The sequence below is a fragment of the Falco punctatus genome (genome assembly GCF_963210335.1).
Source record: "Falco punctatus genome assembly, chromosome: 2".
In the NCBI taxonomy this organism is placed as follows: Eukaryota; Metazoa; Chordata; class Aves; order Falconiformes; family Falconidae; genus Falco; species Falco punctatus.
In genome coordinates this window covers 8,026,780-8,046,728 of record NC_137581.1, presented here as the reverse complement: position 1 = coordinate 8,046,728, position 19,949 = coordinate 8,026,780, and the positions used below count along the sequence as shown (strand labels likewise).

At 36.7% G+C, this 19,949-nt stretch overlaps 1 protein-coding gene and 1 long non-coding RNA gene across 17 annotated transcripts in view; one reads left to right on the top strand and one right to left on the bottom strand.

Annotated features, from left to right (window-relative positions):
- Positions 1-19,949, bottom strand: part of DLG2 (discs large MAGUK scaffold protein 2) — a 1,068,724-nt gene that overhangs the window by 531,565 nt on the left and 517,210 nt on the right. The window lies entirely within an intron of this gene.
- Positions 1-19,949, top strand: part of LOC308059077 — a 450,864-nt gene that overhangs the window by 365,760 nt on the left and 65,155 nt on the right. The window lies entirely within an intron of this gene.

The following is a 19,949-nucleotide window of genomic DNA, read 5'->3' as shown; positions in this document are numbered from 1 at the left end:
TACCAGTCTTAGAATCATAGACTGGTTTGGGTTGGAAGGGACCTTAAAGATCACCCAGTCCCAAGCCCCTGCCACAGACACCTCCCACCAGCCCAGGCTGCTCCCAGCCCCGTCCAGCCTGGCCTTGAGCCCTGCCAGGGATGGGGCACCCACAGCTGCTCTGGGCAGCCTGGGCCAGTGCCTTGTCACACTCACAGTGAAGAATTTCCTCCTAATAGCTAATCTAAATCTCCCCTCTTTCAGTTTAAAGCCATTCCCCCTTGTCCTGTCACTGCAGGCCCTTGTAAAAAGTCCCTCTCCAGCCTTTTTCTCCAGTCTTCACCACATTTCAACTCTAACATAAACAAGCACTAAACCATAACAAAGTCTGTCCACCTTTCCTTTACCAGCTATGTATTACAGGATCTTAGAGAGAGACCGGAACACGAGTAAAAAGGAAGAATTCTCTCTGGCACACTTATTCCTGGTGGAAATATGTCCCTTTCATACATCTCCCTGGGTTCAACCTGTATCTCTTCTGCTGTATGACACCAATGACATCTGACCTGGTCCTGTAAATGGTTTATCTCCTTAATGGTTCTCAATAGCAAAAACTGCATTTGGGAATAAATATTTGTAGAATCAGTCTGGGCAAAGACTATCTGAGCTCCTATAAAGACCAAAATCAATTTGATCTGTTCTAGATTAGATAACCTGTTTTAGATTAGATAATGTTCTATCACATTCTAGAGAACTCTAAGCTATTTTAAGTATCCTCCTTTTTATTAAACCTTTAGCATGCAAAACCTGAATGAATTAAAGGTGAGTAACACCACCTGAAAACCTTCCCTGTGGTTCATTTATATTTTAAACTTCATCTGAGAGTATTTTAAAGTTGAATACTTTTCAACAGGCTCCTATGCTCTCCATTCAATATATTTGTCATAGAAGCACAGCATTCCTCAGGTAAAACAAGAAGCCTTGACAGCTTATGCTATCCATTTATGGAAAAATAATTTAAGAAATATTTAATTTAAGATTAGACTTATAACTTCTCTTTCTGGTATTTCACCAAGTGATTTGGACAAAAGTCACTATCTAAATCCCTGGCTTACAAATTCAGCAGAATTTTAGATATCGAGAAGAAATTCTGAAAACAATACTTTCAGAAATTTTAACCGTGAGATTAACAGAAGTTATATATAAAGTTATAGAATATAATATTTAAAAATATTCTGGGTCTCTCAGAGGACAAAGAGGGAAATATCACGGGACTCAGACCAACAAGTGGTAAGTATGGTCAGGAAAGCAAACTTCAGCACCACAGAAACGTGTGTTGTACCAACTTAAGAATCACTCTCCCTGGTATTGCAGCATGGGCTGGACACCATGGGAAATGTATTTCCAATCCCAACACGTGGTGGTGCTCAGAGAATGATACTGTAATGATTTGGTGAGTTCTTATGAGATCAGGTACCATTAAGAATCAACAGGAAAAGATACTAAGCAGATATGAGGAAAGTTGTACTCATTTAGGTGGCGCACCAGCTTTCAGAAAGCCATATTTCTTTAATAATGATAACAACCTGTCAAGCATATTTTTTTTCTTCCTTAAGCTCTGTTCTGATAGCAAAACCTCCCCCAAAAAATCCACCAACAAAACCTCATCATCTATTTCCAGGTATGTTGTCTGGTTGTAGGACATAATTTCCATCACTAAATCCTCTGCCCACCAATTTCCCACCCGTAAGCAGGACTGCAATTGAAAGACAAGTTCAGTCAGACACCAAGGACTGTACCAAAAAGTTCAGAACCACAACCCCTCTTCTGAACGACATCCTGAAAGGAATGTGAACATAAGGAAAGGCTAAAATGCAGCTATATTACAATGAAACTTCATAGATCATTTGAAACTGTGCAGGGCTCAAAACAGATTTTATATGACAGGGGTCTGGAAAGGTGGCAGTGACTTTCCTTGGTGCCAGGCCAGGAAGGAGACTTATATTCTGTATACAGCCCTGCATTATGTCATCAGGACACAGCATTTCCAGTTTCCCTTCAGGGTCCACTGTTGGGACAAATCTGGCAACAGGCCAGTAAAGACTACAGAATATCCCAGTCAACAAGTTGACAGTTTAGTGAAGAATTTATCATATATTAATTAACCTAAATCTAAGAATCATCTGGAGAATACAGGTTATTGGTTGACTGAATCTATTTTGAACCATGCAAAGTTAAGCTGTTTCTCTAGATGATGTAATGAAAGTACTTTACAAAAGTCTTTGCAATTTTTTTGCTATCTAACAGTGGGAAGTGAAAGAACAAAAGAATGTAAACTAAACCAATCCATAGATTAGCAACTATTACAATGTATTCAGTCCACTGTTTTAATGGGGTTTGCTTTCAGCTTTTATATCTTCCACATAACTATAATATGGATGGATTTAGAGATATAATTTCATACGCCACCTCCCCTTATTATAGTCTGAATAATTTAGGATGTTTATACATTAGGGGGAAAAAAAGCCCAGTAAAAATTACATTTCTTCTTATTCAGCGTTCATCCTCCCTTTTCAATTTCCATATTTATTCCATTACCATGCATAAAAAGTTTGTGTTAACTGTTAACAACTCCAGCCTTATGCTAAAAGTTTGATCTCCACTCTTTATACCCACATAATTATCAGGAAAGCCTTTGTGATCTTAAAGTCAACAGTGTGTACTTTCAGCTATCTTGTCATCTATTACTAACACAGAGGTCTTGAGTTAAGAAATTGGCTTGCAGCAGCACTAATTCACAACTGACCGAGTAGAATTAAGGATTTTACCTTATAGTAGCATAGAAGTCTGTACAACTGAGCATTAAAGAATTCAGGATCCAATATTGACATAAACTCTGTACACATTAAAGCATTACTTCCAATTAATGATCACATATTTCTTACAATTTCTATATGTTTTAAATGAATTCAAATGTACATAGGGTACTTCATATCAGGTACCTTATGAAAGTCATTTATATGACAAGTACTCTGTGGTCATGGAACACATGCTACTTGGGCTTTTTAACAAAGATTAATGAGAAAAGCAGTATCAGTAGAATATCTGAGGCAAGTCAGTCTTTGCTAGAATAGCACCTAAAAAGAAGTAGGTTTCAGCTCACCAATGAACCACCTGGTAGAATGATGTGGACTGAGGACCAAATTTTTCAACTCAAAAGTCAGAAGAGGCTTTATTCACATAAGATAAATGCAATTCCTCACATACTTAGGTGCTTTTTTTCTTCAAATCAGTTGCTAAAAGATACCATTTTATAGAAACAGAAATGTATCTGAAAAATTCCATTAGTGAAAATTTCTTGGAAAATCATATTTAAAATACAGAGGTCTGAAAGGTATAGCACTGTTGTTTCCAGATGGTAAAAGCCAAACATGATCAGAAATGGATATAAAACTATTTTAATAGACATTCCAAGTTTCTAAAAGGAAAAGGGAATTCTAAATCACTATATTTGCTTTCAAAAAATAATCACAAGGTAGTAAGTGTCATAAACATTTAGAAAAAAAAGAGATCCTCACTGGCACAAATTTTAGTTTCCACTCGTGTTGATTCTGCCATTTATACTGAGCCTCCAAGATAAGCCATTGACAAGCTGAAAACTATATATTAGCCTTTTTGAGATGGGAGAGCAAAACTTATTTATTTTTTACATCTTAATGACAACAAATCCTTATTTTAATGCTGCATTTTTGGTGCCCAGATAGTCTTCCTGATGGTCGTTTACTGAGTATAACCTAACTTTTCACTAGAACATTTAAAGATCTTATTTTCATAAAGATCAGTTTCTTTGTTCAAATTAGCTCTTGAAATGCCTCTACTATAGAGGGAGAAACCCTTTATTACCAAGTACTAACTGTATAACATCTTTTCTGATCTCAGTCACATGCTGATGACATTTCAAAATAAGGAAAAAGGAAATGAGACACAGTAAAGGAGATTGGGAATGAGAAGGTCTTGGCACATATTTTTAATATAAAATTGTGGTCAGGAACATACTTTTATTGATTACCTGTAATAGATATTGTTTAAAAAGTACTGCAATACCTATTATAACTTATCTGCAGTGACTACTTAATGTTATATACCTTTTTAATTTTATTTTTACATTAAAGAAAAAACATGAGGGAAAACTGTTTAGAGTAAAACAAGAGGGGGAAAGAAACCCTGTTGATCTACCATTTTAATATGCAAGTAAATCAAAAAATAGCAACCTCTGACATAAAAGTAGACTGCTACATAGGCGTCCTAGAATTTGTATTCCTATTTTATGTTCTCCTAGGACAAAAAAAATATAAAAATATGCTGATTCCAAAATCTTTGACAAAAGTGGAGTATAGGAATTAATATTAATCACTTGTTTTGGTATTAGCAAGCCTGCTGTTTGTGCTGGCTTTTGTGATATGCATATAAGGTCTCCAGGGAACTGCAGTATATTATCTCCACAGGAGATGAGTCTTAAAGAGGCATGTGCCTGCCTACAAATGATTAAGCTATATCACATATGTGAATGAGCAGCTGAATTCTGACAGATACAATTAAAATCAATAGTTCAGTCATATATAGCCATCTAAGATGTGGAATAAATTTTGTATAAAAGACAGATGCCTAGCTCACTGCTAATTATGATTTCTATTTTTGAATTGCTGAAGAAGCACTGAATGCAGTGGCTGAGGTTTATGACCTTACTCAATCTGAAATTCAAAATATTTTTTTTTCTGAATTCATTTACTGTGGATACTATAGGAAATGCAGCATCCCATTCAAGATGGCCACATGCACTTTTTACTGGTATTAACATATTTTATATTGGCATTTTGACTCCTTGCCAACCAGTTGCTGGGGTTTCCTTGCCTCATTTTAGGAAAAGGCAGTGAGAAAACTGCTAACATAAGGTTTGTTCCCCAGGAAATCCAGCTTGCAAGATTGTTCCCATTATTCACCACAAAGATCTACTATCACGCATATGCTAGGACTAGTCACACAGACACTTAAAAATACTGTGTGATTTTATAGAAGGCTTTAGAAAGCAAACCTTCATGAGAGGTGAAAGTTTGCTCAGCAGGTATTATACCAAATCCTACAGAGGAGCACGGTGTTCCCTATAGTGGTCTCATCTTTGCGAGAGAGGGAGAGAAAAGAGGTGAAAGAGGAGATGTGTGCTGTAGGACCCCGACAGATTTCAGCTAATTTTAATTGCCTATGTTAGAAGCCTAGTCAACTTTGTCTTTCCATACGGTGAATAAAGCATTTCCAGGGAGGAATTCAGCACACGTAAAGACGAATCACACCAGAATGTAACCTTCTACACTGATTGCAGCAATGTGACCTAAAAGCTGAGTAAGGTGAACTCAGACCTAAGAGTATGCTGCTGTTCATGGCTCAGAAATGCAGACCTTCTCAAACCAGTGCGCATGCATGCAACGTTGTTTCTCCTGAGACCATAAAATAATTAAACCTAATTCGATAAATAAAATCTGGCTGTTCAGGACGTGAAGGTGTTTTTACCCAATACATATTCCATCAGTAATCACTCAGAGATGCAGATGCAGATTCATCCAACAGATCAGGACAAACTATGGTACAGAAGGTGCACACAAAAAAAGACAACTTCCAGCTGTGAAGAGCTGGTAGCCTAGATGGCAACTCAGAAATTAGGGAAGAAATGGAAGAGGAGAACCTGGAGAGGAGGTTGGAACAAATCAAGGATGTCCTCATTCACCAGTTGCCTCTCCAGTGTATTGTCAAGTTTACAAATACAATTTTTGAGCTTCTTGTGTTCTGTGCCAAAATCATGCACACAGAGAAATGTGTATGCTGCAAATTTATTATACAGATTATATAGGGATGCTTTAGTATAAAATAATTTAGCGTGACTAATATTGTCTTGGTGCCTTTCTCTCGCTCTGTGCAAATCACAGGTTAAGTCTTTTAACACACATTGAGATCTGTCATTCCATACCTACAAACACATATGCATTGCATGTTGACAACTATTTCCCAGACTAAATTCACTGAAGTCTCTTTGCTAAACTCAGTAAGTATAGCAAGGCTCATACTCAGTGATTTTTTTTTTAAATTGATCTCTTCACAGGAAAACTGAATTTAAGGAGAAAATTGAATAAAAAAAGAACCTAAATCAGATTTGAGTGTTTTCCTATACATATTCTTTTCAAGTGTGAGTTTTCTTGTTAGCAATCCACATTATAATATTTGCCTAGCAAATAGTAATACCATATCAAATTACTTTAGATTTGGATTTTTCTTATTAAGATATATTTTGAGCCCCATGTATCTCAGTTCTTATTATCCAAAAGATGGGAAAAAATATGTTTCACAAGGTTTCTTTTTTTAAAAAAATAATTCTTAAACATGTATGTGAAATTTTGATCATTCAGGAGAGAAGCCATCCTAAATTACTGACTGATTGCCTATTATCTGCTCTGCAAAGAGAAAATTTAAATGATGACAGTATGAATAAAGTGATGAGTGATGAATGATCCATGTAATGGATTTATTTTTACCTCTGTATGATATTTTATGAAAAAATATGCCTGTACATTAAAGAGAGCCACCCAATGGTAACTATCTTTAATGTATTTGAAGTATTGTAGTATTAATGAAACTTAGGCTTTGCTCACAACTTAACTGTATAAAGATATTTATCTATATACTTATGATTTGGTACTGGTGATAAAGCTCCTTTTATTAGCAATTACAGAAAACAGCTTGATGCCAAGTCTTCCTTATTAAATCTTAGTTAATCATAATAAGACAGCAGTATTCACCTTACCGTATTTTTAGAGTGTTTCAAGACTGTATGAAGATCCCTTTATTATTTGCAAATCTAAAATTCCTGCTATGTATAATATGCAACACTGTTTTAAGAAGAAACTGAAAATCTAGGCAGACTGGGAAGACAAAAAACACAGGAAGCTTGGGACAGCTTCAGTAAATCTCTGTGGTAATCCAGTGGAAAATTACAGTGCACCATGGTGGAAGACACATAACTATCAGAAAGAAAGATGCATAAAGGCTCGTAGGTTCACAAAGTATTACTAGAAAAAGCTTCTCCAAAGAGTGTTTATAATGCAGATTATCATCATACAACAACTCAAAAAAGTTGCAACCACTCATTCCACATCCTTTTCACATCAGAGTATAGCTTGTATGTCTGATTTAGCCTGACCTGCTCCAACAGGGATTAAATCTTTTGGCTTTTATTTTTTGGAATGCAAAATATCTTGTAAAAGACATCAAAGGATCTGTCTTTCTGAAAAGTCAATGCTTCAGTGTTTCAGGATAATACCCTAAAAAGCAGACACTTGAGATTTTTACTCAGTTTTGAAGCTACCAGCTAAGGTTATCCAAAGAATTTTTCAGTGTTATTGCCCTAGTCCCATGAAATCAGAATTAGGTGACTGGGTAAGATGATCAATCTATTAATACTGATCTCTTCTCCCTGGTACCAATGACAGAACATGTGGGAATGGCTCAAAGCTGCATCAGGGGAGGTTTAGACTGGATGTTAGGAGGCATTTCTTTACCAAGAGGGTGGTCAAACACTGGAAGAGGCTTCCTAGAGAGGTGGTCGATGCCCCAAGCCTATCAGGGTTTAAGAGACAGTTGGCCAATGGCCTTAATAATTCACTCTAACTTTCAGTCAGCCCTGAATTCAGGCAGTTGGACTAGATGATCCTTGTAGGTCCCTTCCAACTGAAATAGTCTATTCCTTTCCTGACCTATTGTATTGTATTTATTCTGTTCTATTTTTGAATGGTGCTAAATTATTCTATAAGAAAACATCAATAGCCAGTCAACATCCTGTATGTTCTGGATAGAAGTTCAGAAATGTGTTTTATCAGTGCTGAAACACAACTAAACTGTAGTAAAAGTCTCCAGACTTCATTTTCTAGGACATGGAAAGGCCTAAATATTATCTAGCTGTCAAAGTTTTTCTTTAGAAATAACTTCTAATGTTGCACACAGAAGAGGAAATCTTGTCAGCAAACAGGTATTGTTAGAGGCCGGGAGTGTCAAGCTAGCAGCATACCAGATTTGTCTTCATCAACTGACTCCACTTGCTGACGTGCACAAGTGTGCCCTGTTCAGCTACTTACTTCCATGGCATCCTGCTACTTAATACAGCTGGCTCCAGAGCAATCCTGTCTGTCAAAATACATTTTTTCAAAAACTTTTTTTGTTCCAAGACAAAATGAAGCACAAGCTTTGAGAATTGCAGAGACACTCTTACAGCAACTACAGCGTGGTGCTACTTGGCGATGCTTCCAACAAAAGAGCAGCAGCCCGAATAAATTGATTTTGAAATATTAAAGAAAAGAATTGGTTAAAAATTATTCAACAGGAGACATTTTTTAATGGAAGAGCGGTTTGCTGAAGATACTTGCAAATCAGAATATGGAACCAGTTGAAACACATGGCAGTTTACAGTCATTCTAAGTTTGCTTACCAAGCACTTTGCTAATCTGGTAAATGGTCATATTGAAATATTTTTTAATCACATCCTGTAGCGACAAACAAACTGTAAAACAACTAACCATCAAAGATCTCTCCCCAAGATAGCAACCTCATGTGACTAAGGCAGGCCAGCACCTATTGCCAGAAGTACTCATGGTCTTTGCAATGGTCTGTTGTGTCCTTTAAGAGCCCAGTCTAAATGAACGGTTGCTCATCAGTATTTCAGCAAACTGGTTGCAACTTTTGGCACAGCCTCAGCTCATGGCTCGTATTCTGGATTCATAAGAAGGTCGCTTGGCCTCTTTATCACACTTGTTCTATTGAACGATGATCAAAACTAGTCCAAAGCACTTATATCTACTCAGAAAATCAAGGGGGAAGGGGAACAATCAAGAAAGTAATATAACTATTGAAAATTATCATTCACTCACTGAGGTTTCTGATTGTTACATGTGATGAAGTGCTATTTAAAATCAGGTTATTTTGTGATGGATAACTCATGAAAACTACTTACCATTACCTATAATTTTACTAAAGTGTATAATTTTTCTTCCTTAGGACTATAAGGTTTTCTTTAGACATGTTTTAAATATTTGGGAAAACAAGTATTAATAAGTAATGAAAAAGATATAACTAACGTCATAATAAAAAAATATGAAGAAACCATTTTAAGACAAGAGTTGACAGGTTCTATATTTGAAATTGCATATGGCAGCTCCAAAACCCAGCATCCTGCTGTGCATTCTAAGCATCTCACTTTGACACTTCCAGCATCGCTCTTCCCAGGCTGGGAGCTCTGAGCCCTTCATTTCGCTGATCTTCCTTTTGCTCAGGTTACTAACAACTGCCTACATTATAAATATAAGGACATTTACACAGTATCTTTGTTCTCAGAAATGTTTCATGCATTTCTACCTTAACTTGTAGATTTCCCGTTTCCCTTAGTGACTGCCTGCCTTTACCACTTCGGTGGTTTGTTCACACTCCAGCATTCTTGCTCTTTCTCCCTCTTTTCTGTGCAGTCTCCCTGAATATATTTCGCCCTTTTCCTGTTCTTTCAGCATCTACAGTGAACTTCTTGTGTCTTTTTCTTAGGTCCTAATCTATTTAATTGCATTTAGCTGGCACAATTCCAAAGCTGAACTCAGTATTCCTGTTCCTAGCTCCTGTCTTCTACTTTACTCATTTTAATTCAGCTGTCACAGGAGGCAGAAATATTGTGTGTCAATAAAGCATTTCACCATGCAGCCCACTTTTCACTGTCTAAACACACTTCTTCCAAAACAGGGGAAACTGTCTGGCCAGTTGGCAGTCATACTTCACATCCCTGAACACAATGCCCTCTCTGCTGAAGAAGGAAAATTTAAAAACTAAACTCCACATCCAAAGAAGCAATCAAGTGAGTTTCTTTGTTCTTTCTCGTCAGCTTCTCATTCAATTCCAGCTCTTCATCATCTTTAATATATGAGATTTTTAGGAAAAAAAACACCAACCCACCAGTTTTGTCAGTGAGTGGATCTTTTCACCCTAATTACTGACAACATCTCATCTTTCTTCGAATTACCCATTCAAAGTCTTCACACCCAGCAGCCTGTTGGAAACTGGTGCCTATACTGTAAAGCCCAAAGTCATCCAATTCAACCTGCTACATGAAATAATAAATTCAAGTTGCAGACAAGTAAAACAATTAACAGAATGGAGAGTTTCCTTCAGGAGTGGAAGGAAGGAGGGGTGAACAAACCACAGCCAGGCATCTGCAAAAGATCTTCATGGTCTGTCTTCTGAGACACAGAATCTAATGAAAAATTGTTGGGCCTTCAACATCATGACTAAAGCAGAAAAGATTAACTGTGAAACTATTGCCCTCATTAACTCTGTCGCAACCCAGGATCAACAACAGTAGTTTCTTTTCAACAACACTATTTTCTTGCTTTTAACCTTTCTCCAAATAAAATATATTAAAATGGATGATTACTTAGTTTTGCTGTAATCAGAATAGCATTTTTCTCTATTAAATTGTGGGCTTGAACATCCCCACACTCTTTAACAGAGGAGAAAGCTCCTCCACCCTGTTTTCAGTATCGAGTCTGAAGATATTTCAGCATGCCATAGCTAAAAGAAAAAAATCAAAGCTTTTACTGTCTCGTCTAACTGGCCAAATTTATGTGAGGATAATGAAAGGAAGGAATGTGTCAGGGGAGTAAAAGAAACTTTTGAAACATGCATGGGAATATCACTAGCAAGCACAAGATAATGGAGAATTTGCTGAAAGCCGGGATGGAAAATATTAAACAACCCTGCACCTGGGAAAAGGGAGGGGAGTACAATGTTGCCAGTTTTTGCAAATTGCTCTTAAGTTACAGCTGACATAAAGGCAAGGGCCTTTGTAAGAGGTCTTAGCAAAGAGACAATTCTGAAGCAAAAGCAGCTAGGACAGTTAAAACCAAGTTAGCGTTTAACAATGTATTCCAGATCTTGTATTCCCCTCTTTCTTCATGTCCTGTAACTTCACTTACACACACAAAGGACATGAGCTTTTTTCCTGGAATTTTTTGCCTCCTGCTTCCAGAAGCTTTTTCCTTGCATGAGATATATTCATTCTTAGCAGTAATGAGGAAAAAAAAAAAAAGAAAATCTGCATTTCAGAAGAAACCAGGTAGAGCTGTGATTAAAGTTTGACATTTTTACCTAGTATGTAAGATAAGATTTTCCATTTTTATACATTCCCTCAAGAACAACTTGTACAGATTTATGAGTTGGCATCATTCTGTCAGTTCTCAGTGTGGCAAATGATTCTGGAGACCGGGCCTGAATTTCCTCTAGCAATAAAATACTTGAATATGAGCACCACGCATAAGCCAGACCTACGACTGTTCTTTTTCTTGGCATCTGCTTGGACATATCCCCATGGAGTAGCATTCTGGATACAACAAGGGTCCAGAAAAGCTGGTTATTTTTGAAAGGGCATCTCTCCAAGCCCACGAATGATCGATCCCAATGAGAGAAGGCCAAGAAAGAGTAGCAGGAAGCCTGTATGGATGAAAAAAAGAGCTCCCAACAAAACTCAGATATAAAAAAGAAGCATACAAGAGGTAAAAGCAAGGGACAGGAGACCTGAGAGGAATATGGAGACACAGTCTGAGTATGCAGAGGTGGGGTTAGGAAAGCTGAAGGCCATTTGGAGCTATACCTGGCAAGGGGCATGAAAAGCAACAAGAAAGATGTCTGGGGGTGCTTCAGCAGCAAAAGGTAGACAAAGGAAAAATGTGGGCCCACTGCTGAACAGGGCAGGTGACCTGGTGACACAAGACATGGCAACGGCTGAGGTACTCAGTGCCTTCACCTAGCTCTTTACTGTTCAGACTGGCCTTCAGGAACCCCAGGTCCCCTGGGAGAGAACAATGGGAAGGTCTGGAGCGAGTAAGATGGCCTCAGTGGAAGAGGGGAGCCGGAGTCACCTTAGTAGTTTTCTCTGACAGGACAAGAGGCAACGGACACAAACCGAAATGCAGAAAATTCTTTTTAAACACAAGAAAGCTTTTTTTTACTGTGGGGGTGGTTAAACACAGGAACAGGTTGCCCAGAGAGGTTGTGGAGTCTGCATCCTTGGAGATATTAAAAACCTGTTTGGACACAGTCCTCAGTCTGCTTTGAGCACCAGGTTGGACTAGATGATTTCCAGGCATCCCTTCCAGTCTTGTCCCTATCTTCTGTGACTATTGTTTTTGTCCTTTCCTGCATACTTTCAGCTTGTTCAAAGGAAAAAGAATGACATTATAACACCAGTACCTCAGAACTTTCTGAACTAACTTTTTTCTCTTTCTCATTTTTAGCATTTCATTATCCCTTTAGGCTTAATGCACACTTACATACTCCTGTCAGCCTTCTCACTGTAAATTAAGAGAAACAGCATTTTTATACATATACAGTATGATAGAAGAAAATTTTTGGTCTAAGATGTATAGGTACAGTATAGGCAAATCCCAATCCATACATATGCTTTAGATAAAGATACACCTTACGACTCAATGAATAATGTGTCCTAGGCACCACCATAGCAGAATTCCTCAAAGCAATGTAGGAGGGTTTGTAGCATGTATTGAATGCAGTTCTTTTAAGTACAAGCTTTGATTAAAAAAAGTCACTATATACTTTAATTTAGTGCTTTTCTGAAGAGAAATCCTCGAAAGTGATAATGAAAAGAAATAGAAGAAGATCCAGAGGGACCACCATATTACATCCCAAGCACCAACATAGCAATTGCATTTAAAATGCTTTAAACAGTTTAAATTTATTTTTTTTTCTGCTATTATGGGGATTTTTACAGATGCATATTTAAGGACAAGAAGGACTCCTAGGAGAATTTTATGTGGCTGCCTGCAAAATTTGGGTCATATACACCTATCCCGTGATTACTAAAATATCATACTTCTGTAGTTTCAGCAAGAAAATATTCTTTAGAAATAAAATAAACTTTTGTTTCCACTAAGTGTAACTATGAGAAACAGTAGGATCATTAAAAGGTTTCATAAAAAGATAAATGTTTAAGTGTATCTGATTATGACTTTTCTCTTGATTTGACCTTGACTAAATTGAAAGCACATAGAAAAATTTACAGTGAATGCTAGATCTGAGCTATACTAATATCTGGCTAACTGCCTCTGCTGTGAAAGCTCTTTCTATTTTAGTAAAATTTTATGCACAAAAGCATTTTCCAGAAACTGATGTAGTATGTTCAATATATTTTTATACCCAAGCTTAATTACAAAAGCTTTTTCATAATAACAAATATTGTCCCAAGTAGAGACTATATTTAATAAATAGGCTTATTATTTTCCTTAATGAAAGCAATGTTTAAAATTTGTAGGTAATCCCATTACACTGTACTTCATTTATACAGCCCAGCTCTTCTACCCTCCTGCTGATAGAAGACTACCTCATCTTAGTTTCCAATTATATATATTAAGTTCTTCTAAAACCACCTTCATTATTACACACAGCATGTTTATCTCTATCAGAGAAAAAGCTGTAATTGGGAAAGAGCAAAATGCATTTTCAAGCCTAAGATAATCACGAGAAAAGTTAATTATGTCAATTAAAATAATCTTCTCTCCACTCAACAAATACGACCTATTTGTACAGAGAAATACAGCAGGACAGGTTCTGATCCTTGATAAACCGTAGTACTCCTACTCAATTCATTCTTACCAGAAAATCTGTGATAGGGCCAAATTTTGACTTTAAATGAGAATGTAATGGAAGAATGACCAAGAAGGACTATTGCATGAACCCAGAGGAATCCTGTAAAACACAAACCTAACATTTCATTTACACAATTAAATTAAATTAAGTATTTTCATGCTTGTATTAAACTTCTACTTCCTAAAAGCAGAAAAGGACTACTGACACAAGAGGGCTACTGATAGAAAATGTCCTGGGAAAGTATGAAATTAAAAATGGTGGATACAAGAAGTAAAGTCTGCACACTTACTGCCATGTGTTTGTGGTAAAGAGTTTCATCCCAACATCAGGAGGCAATCAGAAGAAGCTATGAAGTGTTGACTTTAATCACAGTTACTACTTTAAGTCAGAGCTTTAAGTGTTGATGATACTGCCACATACAGCAAAACCAGAGCTGTTGACCCCCAAACAGAATTTGAGAAAGCATCAGCAGGAGGTTCTCAGATCCCATAACTGCCCAAGCCCAACCTTCAGGCCCTCAGACTGCAGAAGGAAGAGCAAGATGTGAGGCATCTCTCCTTAGCTGTTTCTGATAGTTAATTTTCCTTCCCCTGCGCACTGTACCTTACTTTGACGTTAAACGTGATCAGTCCCAGCCACTTCACCAGTTTTTAGAACACACAGTTTCCAACAGCCTGGTCATTCCCATATTTCCATAATATCTGATTGTGACAGCACAGCTACTCACAACCCTGATTATGCTTTTGTTGTTGAGCTTTTCCCATCCCACCTCACAGCAACTTATTTAGACCATTCTACTTCTGAACATTTCTTAACACGTGTTGGTTTTGTTCTATGGGCACCAGAACAGAATATTCTAGGGACTATTACAGTATTTCTATCATGCCACCATAAACTTGCTTTAAGCCAGGTAGTTTAGGTAGTTCCTTGCTAATGCATATTCATATTTCTTTTTCTTTTGAATTTCTGGCAATTTGCTGTATAAACTTTGTACTGACAATTTGCAATGACAGGAGAAGTGCAATTACACTGCAGTTCAGAAAGCATTTTCAGGTTTCACGGGGCAATGCTGCTTCTCCTACAAGTTCCAGCCTCTCAATTTCTTTTACCCTGATTTGTTTTTCCTTATCACTTGGTGACTTTGTCAGAGAATTGGGATCACTGCCAAAAATGTTTACCTCCATTTTGTTTCCAGTCCTAAATTAGATTCTTCCTAAATCCTAAATTAGATTATTAATCTGTTAAAATCTAAATCTTCATTATTAATTTACCAGAAACAATACAGCAGCTTGTAAAACATTTATGCAGCAGTAAATGGAGAACCACTTTGCAGAGATCACGACATGCTTAATTTACTACACAACTAAATATTTAATTACAAATGGTAGCAAAGCTGAAGGTGCTCTGTTGATATTAAACAATCTCTTAAATGATGAGACTCTTAACTGCATTATGGGCAGTAATGGTAAATTTCTGAAATAAGCAGCAGGAAACGTGCTCCCATTTGTGGGGTTTGCCCTTACCAGTTCAGTGAAGAATCATGTACTTGGCTATCCAGTTTGCTATTTACTGATAAATTTGTTCCCCACAGTACTTTCAAAAGAAATAATTTTAAAATGGCATTTTAACTTAATTGAAAACACAATGCACTTCACACGCCAGTTAAAATAAATAGAATTTGGAGGAAAAAAAGTATTACATTCCTTATAGCAAGTTATTTCTTGCATTTGCAGTGTAATAGCCTTGATTCAATGCCTTCCTTGCTGAGAGTACCATCTCTAATTAGAGTAATGGTATTTTAACTTCCTTATGCACATCTATGTAATTATTTTTTCAGGTTTGGGTTTCAAAACCTCCCAGGTACAATTTTTTAAATGCATTTTGCATTTAGACAACCAGATTTATATTAAAAATGTTGGCTTATAAGCAGTTTAGGATGTTACACACAGACCTTTTGTAAAGCTATCTCAACATGGATTTCATCCTTTTCAGTGTTGAACCTGAAAAACAAATGATAATATGCAGCATATCTATTTAAGGTGAGCTTTCAAAACAGGTATTCTTAGGTCAACAAACGTAGCTAAATATTTCAGAAGTCGTTAAATGTCTAGCAAGATGGAAAATTAGGAGTTTGCTTTTTTTAAAAAAAAATAAACTATTCCGTTTGTTTTGCTGACTCAGATAACATGGCTCTCAGAAGATGAAGGCAGGAACCTTTTTTGACCTTCATGAACGATGACAAATGTGAAGAACGGGCATAGTAAAGCAAGATAGGCTAGAAAAAGTGAAGAACAATAACAGCGTGTCCTATTTCAAGAGGAAGGCTCATTCAATAGAATATTACACCAAACAGAACAATTATCAGGCTATAAGCATAGTCCTGAAAACAAAGAGTAGCAGTGGGATCACTTTCAATTAATCATGACCATCTATTTCACAACAGCAAACTGATACTTCTCAAATAGCCAGCTGGTTTTATTAGTAATATAGAATATCCTGACCTTTTCCTACCTTAGAAAAGCACATGACAGTCTTGTCAAAAATAATCCACCTAAAATCTTTAGAGAAGTTGTTCAGCTAAGGAAACCATAGTTCTGTATACATAACCCATCAAATAACTGGAAAAGAGTATCATATTTAGAAAATGAATAAAACCATATTTCTACATCTTCCTTATATCTCAAGGCTAAAGAATATTTCATAGATGTATAAAATTGCATGTTGTAGCTATTTAAGACTCTAAACCAAATAAAGAAATACACACTTGGTAGTAAGCCTCTCATTACACTTGAGCATCTTAACAATATGACCTTGCTTCTCAAGGTAACTTGTAAGGTAAACTTTTAAGAATTAAGATGAATGATATTACTGCTATCTAATAAATCCATGTTCAGTTTAAATTTTGCCGCATGGAACATGGATGAAGAACTTAATGAAAGACAGGCTGAAGTAAATTGACAAAAATCCTAGTCTAGGACTAAAATAAAGAGTTTTCATGCAAAGTTTGTTCTTCAAATTCAATTCCAGTTTAATGACAAAGCACTGCCAGGCTTCATGAAAGGCATGTGTAGCCTCAGACTAGTTAACACCAGCTAAGATAATTAATTGGTTAACCAATATGATCACTGACAATAATGAGTCACTCAGCACAGTGCTGGTACCATCATCAGTCATCTCAGAAGAGTTAAGAGTTGTGCAAGCTATGTAGCTTCATATAATTTCTCTCTACATAAATTTCTGAATAGAATTTCAATGTGGGGGGTGGGAAATGTGGGGAACTTTGTTTTGCTGTTTTCTGAGGTATATATAAACTGTTGCGAAAGAGAGAGTTTCAGTCTTCAGAACAGTTTCTGAATGCTTCACGTGACATTTGAGCCTCCTTCCTGGTGTCAGAGCTTTCATACTGCATGTCCTGGCTAATCCCTTGATTCTTTCAATTGGCTCATCTGAACCCGTTAGCATATATTAAAGCTATAACCAAGGTTTCCCTGGCATGCATCAACATTTTTAGTAGTGTATGGCAGACATTTTCTTGCACCATAAAAAACAGTGTCTCCTTTAAAATAAACTGTCTCGAAAATCATATGACATGACCATAATTCTAAATGTTACCAAAGCTGTTTGCGCACACACATCTTTGGCAGGGTGCCTTCCAGTGGGCGCAAGTTGCGTACAATGGCTCATATAGTATATTAAAAACATGTAAAGTAAAATTTGATAATCTACCTTAGGAACTAGTGAGAGAATTCTCATCTCCGTTTTCTCCAGGGACTCTAATGCCAAAGGACAGATTGTTTCTTGTCAGTGTTTCAGACTGATCTCTATTTGCAAACATAGCAAGTGATGCCAAATGCAGTTCAGAACGCAAATCAAACAACTATTTTATTATGCGCTGTTTTGAATTGCATATGCAGGACAGAGTGGAAAATAATGCCAAAAAAAAAGTCATACTTGCACATCACATGAGCCATTTTCATAATACACTTGAACACTGCATAAAAACGCAAAGAAATAAAACAATTCCAATGAAATAATGAGTGCCTTATGAATTAAATATTATGTTCACAAGGCTACACACTGGGATTTAATAGAACATGATAACAATGCAGACCAAGTGTGGAAATTTACAAATACAGTACATATAATAATTTTTCCTCCTAAAAGCAAAGCACAAAAAACAAAGGGCAAATGATAAGTTATTTATTGAATTAAAACAGGAAAAAAAATTGAGAAAAAAAATTTTCTTTGAAGAGCAGGACTGCTTGTATCCAATGATAATAAACCCACTTGTTCATTAGAAGCAGGTCCAAACTGATTCCATTTGAATCACAGCATGAGCACTCAGAGTAGCAATTAATGCAAGCATTGGTGTGGCAGTTGTTTTCCTGAATGTCTGCCTGTCCATCTTGGATTTGTTTTTAAACAAACAAGACGAAATTCAACTGGAAAAGCTACTTAACCTGTTTCTAAGATGATCACAACAGTGGCTAAATCAGCAAAGGAAAAACTGGTTTAAGTGACATGCTGGAAACACCTATGGATCATGAATTAAAGACTTTGCTGTACCTGACAGGCAAATACATATAGCGGGGCGTATGGCAGAACGACAACGCATGGGCGAGAGGGAAGAGGTACTGCCAATGTATGGCGGCCAGCTAAGATCAGTTTAGAGTCCTCTTAGAATAAACTGGACTAAAAGAGAGAAGATAGTCTGCCCTTGACAAAGGGCTCACCTATAGATGGTTAACAGATAAGATACTTCTTCAATGAACAAAGTCTGATTTAAGCAAGAGTACCCCTTATTGTTCATTAATGGCTACAGGCTGGTCTGGGCCTGTGCAGATGGAATTGGCAAGAAAAACAAGAGCAAAATCTCTCCCAGATGAAAAAAAGAAAAAGATTACTTTGAAATAAAGGATTGCAAAGGATTAACTTCAGTAATTTACTGTTGATCAGTATCTGATTTTAAAACATCAGTCTTGCATTTTTTTCAAGATCAGTTGAATTTATTTATTATTATTATAGTGATTGTGATGTGGAAGTGAGTTATAAGCATAGTAAATCTCTACTTAAGCAGCTTATCCCTACTGGTATATATTAATCATGGCATATATGGGATTATAACCAACTGAAAAAAAAAAGAAAAAAGGGTGGTGGTGGTGGAAAAGAGTTGAGTAGCTATAGCTATGTGTTTCTGGATGAAATCACAATATAAGAAAATGTCTTAGAATTTCAACTGTGCTGTGCTAAAGCAAAAGGCACAACGAGCTCTGGGTACAGGAACACTTGCACATTTTTCTCCACACAGTTATGTGTGAAAAGATAAGATCTCTCCATAAAACTCTAAAATAGAGCACTTACATAGTCCATTTGACAAGATTCCTCCAGGGGTCTGAGATAGCTCTGGCATGTGTGTTCAAACTCACCTACGAGTGAGTGATGCACTTTTGTCATGCCATTGAATCTGGTCAACATGGTCCCTCTCTTGTCCAAATACAAACACGACTACCCTGACAGCATGTGGCGGCTACGTGAGATGCCCCTTGGTGAAGCAGTCATTTCACCTTTAGCCAAGGCAATAACTAGACCTGCAAGTTTTATCATTTTGTCGCAACCTCAGTGGCCTGGAAATAATTTGGTAAACTCCAATTTGAAAGAGAGCACTTGTTAAGAAATCTAAAGTATACATGCAAATATTGAAGAACAAAAGTTTGTCTTGTTTGGAATTTTATATATAGAAATGTAAGGAAAAATGTGTTTATCTGGTTTTATGTTTTATGATTTCTTAATCACATAGTTTCTATTCTATGTTGTGAGTAACTATTGTTTCAAGCAAACTGATCTCTTTTAAATTAGATTGCTGGGCAGCTACTTGAAAACAAAGTAAAAAAGAAACAGGAATACATAGCCTAGAACAGCCTACTCTAATTAGCTACATTAAAATACAGCTATGAGAATAATCTAGATATCAAGTGTCATCGTGACATGAAGAATTAATTGTCACTATTGCCAGGACGCTGTCAGAAAAATGATAAAGTATGCCTGCTTTTACCGACAATTTTTTTGGCTACACATCCCAGTTTTGTTAACCTCTTAAGGCAAATTTTCCTGTCTTTTTGCAAATACTTCATTGTAGGCTGACAGTCTACCAAGGATACTCAATTTACCAAAATTACTCTAAACACAGGGGCACCAAATGAAAAAATGTCTGTTGGACTATGTTCTACTTACCT